Consider the following 6,257-nt stretch of genomic DNA (forward strand, 5'->3'; position numbering starts at 1 on the left):
TGACAAAAAATTTCATTGTTAGGGTGTTTTTTCATTTTATGAATGAGTTTTTTTTTTGTTGTTTCTCAATTTTAACCAAAATCAAGAATAAATTAATATATCAAAATTTCATTGTCGGACTACAAATTGTTGGGGCCGGTCTCCCATGCGGTTAATGCTTAATTTGGATCCGCCAATGCAATTAATATATGTTGAACCAAAACCCAAAATGATCAGACATATATACCATTACTATCGTATTCAGTATCATTTGTTACAGTTAATATATCTTGGTTATCAACATGGTTTAAAGTGCGTTTCTCATTACTTACTAATATCATCTAATAATCATTGGTTCATATCTTAAGGGACCGATTACGTACAAATTTTCAATATAACAAATAATATAAGGGGCAAGGGTGTAGTCGGCTAGTTCTATCGGTAAAAAGTATAGGCTAGCATCGGCTCTTTAGCAACCCTATAGCACATGCATCGGTTAGGTTCGGCAAGTTCAATCGGCTAGTTTTGACTATATATATCGGTCAGTTTTGGCCGATCCTTGTGAATGTTGTGAGCGTGCCTTGTGACCGTTTTTTTTGTTCTTGTGCCAAAACTTCAATACTTCACCGGAAACCTAACCGGAACATTTGGGGGTTTTTCGATTTGAGGTTATTTCTATGTTTTTCTTGGCTTCTATTGTCGGAATACATGCCGATGCTCCTAACGTATAGCACCATTATTTCGGTAAGATCGGAAACCCCTTTTTGGGGTTTCTGGTGGTTGCCGGCCAGAAACGTTCACTTTTTTACGGCCAAATCTTTGTTTGGCTTTGGCAAGGGTGTAGTTGGCTATTTGGCTACTTTAATCGGTTTTCCGGTGACCCCTTTTTTGGTTGAATCGATTTTCTGTTGAACTCTTTGATGGTGTTTCTGGTTAGATCGTGGCTGCATGTAATCCGGTGACCGCTTTTTGGGGTTTCTGGTGGTGTTGCTTCGGTTTTCCGGTCACTCATTTTTAGGTTTTCCTGTTGCTTCGGTTTTTCGGCGAGCTCTTTCTTAGGTTTTTACGGTTAACTGTTGTTACTGCTTATGTATATATATGTATATTTATCTTTTTAAATTGCCGTTAATTGCATGTTTGTGATTAGCTTGGTAGTGTTAACTTAGCGGTAGTGTTGCCGGATTTTTCCTTGGTAGTGTTGCCGTATTTTGTTCCATTAAAGCAATAGGTAGCCGGAAAAATTAGTTTTAGCTGATGAGGATATCATTGAACAGTTAGGTTGCCGATGTTACATTAAATGGGCGATGATATACAAAATATTCGTAAAAATGAGACTCGGATGATCCGGGGCGTATCTTGACGGGGTAAACCTTCAGGTTAGCAGCCATGACGTCTCCGACTTTCGAAATTCACAAACCTTAAATTATGAGCCCAAGTTTATATTTTATAAAAAAAGGTCATTTTTATGTTTTCCGACAACTTTGATTATCTTCCGGTTACCTTTTATATGTTTTCCGGCATTGATAAATTGGTAAGTTTTAGCTAGTTTTGTACACTACACCATGTAAGTTGGCAAGTTTTTGGCAATAACATGTGTCGTAATTTCATTGGTCGAAAATTAGCCAAAAATTAGCCAATTTGCTATTTATTGGTATTACACCCTTGCCCCATCAAATTTTATCATATTTTTTTAGCTTTAATTTAACAAAACAAAAAGGACGGGAAAAAAAAAATTGTATTATTAGATCATAGAAGTAAAATGGATAAAAGAAAAGGATAGTTACTTAGATTCTCAAGTAATAAGGGATAGAGAATTACTAAGTGACATGTATGTATCTTGGAAACCAATGTATTATTTTTTTTATATTAACTAAAGTGGTACTAAGCTAACATTATATTACAACAAAAATAATCAATACGCAATTGTTAAATATTAAAAAATTAATTTCAAATATGTATTAAATTTTACAAACACTAAAACTTGACATCCAAATATACATAGTTCAACAATTATAAAAAAAATTCTTTTAAAATATAAAAACTGGCTGAAATGGCCCAGACTAGGGTATGTCTTTTTTTTATCTCATTAAATGCTTAATGTATTAAGTATCCGAATATATTGATAATATTTGTATATATTAAGTAAAAAATAGGTAATTGACGATTATTTTTGTTTATTAAGTAAAAAAAGAACATGAAATTTGACTGAATATATTAAATTCTTAATTATTAACTTTGTTAAGTAAAAAAGTGAGGCTAATTAAGCAGTTAATTCTATGTAAAAAGAAACCACTAGGAAACCAAACTTTAAAATCCTGACATCCCTCATAACCGTTCGATATGTTTGAACTAGAAGATTCAGCACCCGCGTTGCGGGCTGTGATAATCGTGAATACGCGATAAAATTAGAAGAAAGCAAAAAAAGCACTGCACAGTCTTTGGGCGTTACCCCAGAAAAAATAACAACATGTAAAAGTTACAACTAATAGTAATTAAGGAATTTATGTACTAAAAAGTAAGAGACTGAAACTTTCGTGACAAAAGTTAGAAAAATGAAATTTTAAAAATTAAATAAAACAAACTTCCGCGCGAAAAGTAAAAGGAATAAAGTTATGCGACAAAAAGTAAAAAAAGTTAAAAGTTTCGTGGCAGTTATGGAAAAAGCTTGACGAAAATTAAAAAACAAAAGTTACATGGTGAAAAATAAGATAATGCAACTTTCGTGGCAAAATTAGAAAAACAAAAGTATAAAAAGTAAAATAAAACAAAAGGGCGAAAACTTTTGTAAATTTATGTGATAAAAAGTAAAAAGAATAAAACTTTCGTGACAAAAGTTGAAAAAATAAAAGTTTAACTAAATAAAACAAATTATTCGTGTCAAAAGTAAAAGAAATAAAGTTTTGTGACAAAAAGTGAAAAGGTTAAAGGTTTTGTGTAGTTGACAAAAGTTAAAAAAACAAAAGTTATGTGGTGAAAAGAAAGATAATGAAACTTTCGTGACAAAATTTAGAAAGATAAAAGTATAAAAAGGAAACAAAACAAAACTTTCATGCGAAAATTAAAAGAAACGAAAATGATGTGACAAAAAGCAAAAGGGCAGAAATTTTAGTAAATTTATGTGATAAAAAGTAAAGAGAATGAAACTTTCGTGGTAAAATTTAGAAAGATGAAAGTTTAAAAATTAAATAAAACAAAACTTTCGTGTCAAAAGTAAAAGAATTAAAGTTAGGTGACAAAAATTAAAAGATGAATTTAAAAAAAGAAAGAAAAAAGAAGCAAGTTGGTTGTTGCGCAACTACCTGGTAGCCTATTTCATTGTTCATAAGCATGCACAATGTTATATATATAAACTAGTTTTTAACCGCCGCGCGTTGCAACGGCAATAGCTATTTTGAAACCTGCATAATCGTATGTAGACTAAGGAAAATGTTCTTATTGTACGTATTTAAAATACAAAAACCATATGTGCGGTTAATGTACAAATGTTTACAAAGTAAACCAAAAATCCTCTAAGAAAAAGGCTTAGTAGAATTCAATTGTCATCTATAAAATAGTTAGAAAAATATATTCTCAAAAACACTCGATACAATGTCCAACTAATAGACAAAAAATGTTTATAATGAAATAAATGATGAACCCCATTGGTAAGGTATTTCATCTTGGGAGAATGTATTTGGGTTCAAGTCTTGCTTCCCACATTTATGAGGTGAATTAATAGGGCATTTTTTGAGAGTCTTAATTTTTAGATATACATGTAATTTAATAGTAAAAATAGAATTAAATGGTCTTTTAAAACAAAAAAAAAACTCATTTATATTTGTTCCTTTACCTTTGTAACCTGAATTATATGTTTTAGTATAATATAGACATATACTAACTAACTAAATTGTTATGTTGTACCAAAGTCGGTCCTTTTTTTAAGTTTAATAAAATAAAAAGTTTTACTATGTAAAACCATGGGCTGATTTTAGAAGCGTTGGGTTACAACTTATGAAAACCTACACGTGTACAGCCACATTGTATTTTGTTGAACGCCACTTTCTTTAGCCACATAGTTTTGGTTCACTTCTTTTTGGCCTTTCCCCTATCTCCTTTCTAGATCACAGTTCTCATTATTTTTTTCTTCTTCCATAAGAGACAAAGGTTTTACCTTGTATCCACTTTTGATTCTCATTGATCAGCACTATAAGAAAAAATGACCGAATTCTTCAGGTTTTGGTATTCAAAGGTTTTTCCAAACATATGGTAGATTTTGGCACAACACGGCGGTGGGTGACGAAAATGCAATTGGATGCCGGCATGGTGCTGGAGCATGTTCGAGGCATATCCTAATGTAACGACGCTTTTGTTAGTTTTTTTTTTTAAATACCAGATCTGATATTTAATCTCTTTATATTACAAAAGTTTTTAGGTGTTTTTTTAGTAGTATTTTTCTTTATATTATATATATATTTTTTTATCTATTTAATTGTTTTTTTTGATACGAATTTTTTTTGTATCTTTTAATACCAGATCTCGTTTGGTATGTTTCTGAAAGTTTGGATGGAGATCGGTTGATCTGATGGTTGTTAATGACGGTGGTTACCAGCGGCCGACGGTCATTACCAGTGGTGTGACATGTTGGACATATTATCTTTAGTGGTTCATCAGATCTGCCGCCGCGACCGTTATTCGTTGCGGTGGGTGTTGCCGGTGGTAGTTACTGGCGGTGGTTACGGAAGATATCTTCATGTATGTCTGTATAGATTGTGGGTATATTTTATGCTTTAGAAGTTGTACTCTGTGCCTAAGGTATTGTGAAGTACTTTTGTAACTAAACCGGTCACTGTTCAAACCGAATCGGATCTTGTAACTGAACCGGCTACAGTACCAACTGAACCGGTACTGTAGTAGTTTAAATTGGGATTGTTATATATATAATGATTGGTTCTTAAAAAGCAATATACCTTAATGTCGTTTAGTTTTTGAAGATCGAAATGTGTTTGGCAGAACGTTGGATCCATATATCGACAAATCAGAGCTTTTTAATAGTAATATATTAAATTAAACATTTCTAATAAAAGTGGATAGCCAATAAAACTTTTTTTATTTATTTTTTTTACCGTAAATTTACAACCTAAAATATTCAACATCTCTTTACAGAATTACACTAAAATATCTAACATCTCTTAATCGAATACACTAAAATATCCAATATCTTCTTTGCGTAATTGTAAAAGGGCTTCATGTTGGGTTTTGGATCAAATGTGATGCATCGTGTTTTTTTTCCCACCCTATTAGAGCATTACATTATTTTAGCATTTTTTTCTACCTATCGTATTGGACTCTTATTTTGCTCAAGATTTCTACAAGTCCCTTTCTTTTTGTCGACTTTAATATCTGAAATGTTTGGTTTTTAAGGAAATGTACTCTATGAAAAGGCTTAGGTTGCGTTTGGTTCACAGAATTTGATGGAATCTAATGGAATTGGAATTGAATTCCATTTTTTAGTGTGTTTGGTTGGTTAAAGATGGAGGAATCACATTCCATTGAAATGTTAACATTCCCTCATTTGATGAAATCTCCATTCCTTGGGGATGGGGGAAGGAATTTAATTCCGTCCCTCACTTGAATCTTCAAAAAATCAAAAACATTCCGTCAAATTTCATTCCTTCAGATTCCAATTCCTTTGAAAGATTCAATTCCCTCCAAAAACATTCTGTGAACCAAACGCACCCTTAGTTTTCTAGTTTCGATTGTTAATTAAGATCAAGTTTATGTTTTAGTCAGTTTTTACATGTTTATGCAATTATGTTGATCCCTTGGGTTTCAAAGTATATAGATCTAAATGAAGTTGCTGAGGGATGCATTTAAGGTTTTGCAAGGCCTTTTAATTTGCCCTCGTTCGTTTAATTTATTAAAATTGATTGAGATCCTATTCAGCTTATGTTAGAACAGTCTTTTATTAAGTGATATTAACTTTGATTATGCAACTAGGCCCAACTCAACCCCTATATTGATAGGTCCATGTTTATGTAGCCCATATTAATGAAAACTATTTAGTAGGCCCGGTCACATGTAAGAAGTTGGACCCATGCAAAAATTGACCACCCAGTTGCACAATATTTTGTAGGTCCTACTTCCTAGTAGGATGCCAGTTAGAAATAAATTAAAAAGACTTTACAAAACAAAAATACTTTGGCAAGTTTGGCCTATTAATTTTGTTACTTTGGAAATAATAAACCCAAAGTATGCCGTTCCGTTAACAGTTTATAATATTGGATGGTAAAAATGGCCAT

The sequence above is a fragment of the Erigeron canadensis genome, chromosome 8 (assembly GCF_010389155.1).
Source record: "Erigeron canadensis isolate Cc75 chromosome 8, C_canadensis_v1, whole genome shotgun sequence".
NCBI lineage: Eukaryota > Viridiplantae > Streptophyta > Magnoliopsida > Asterales > Asteraceae > Erigeron > Erigeron canadensis.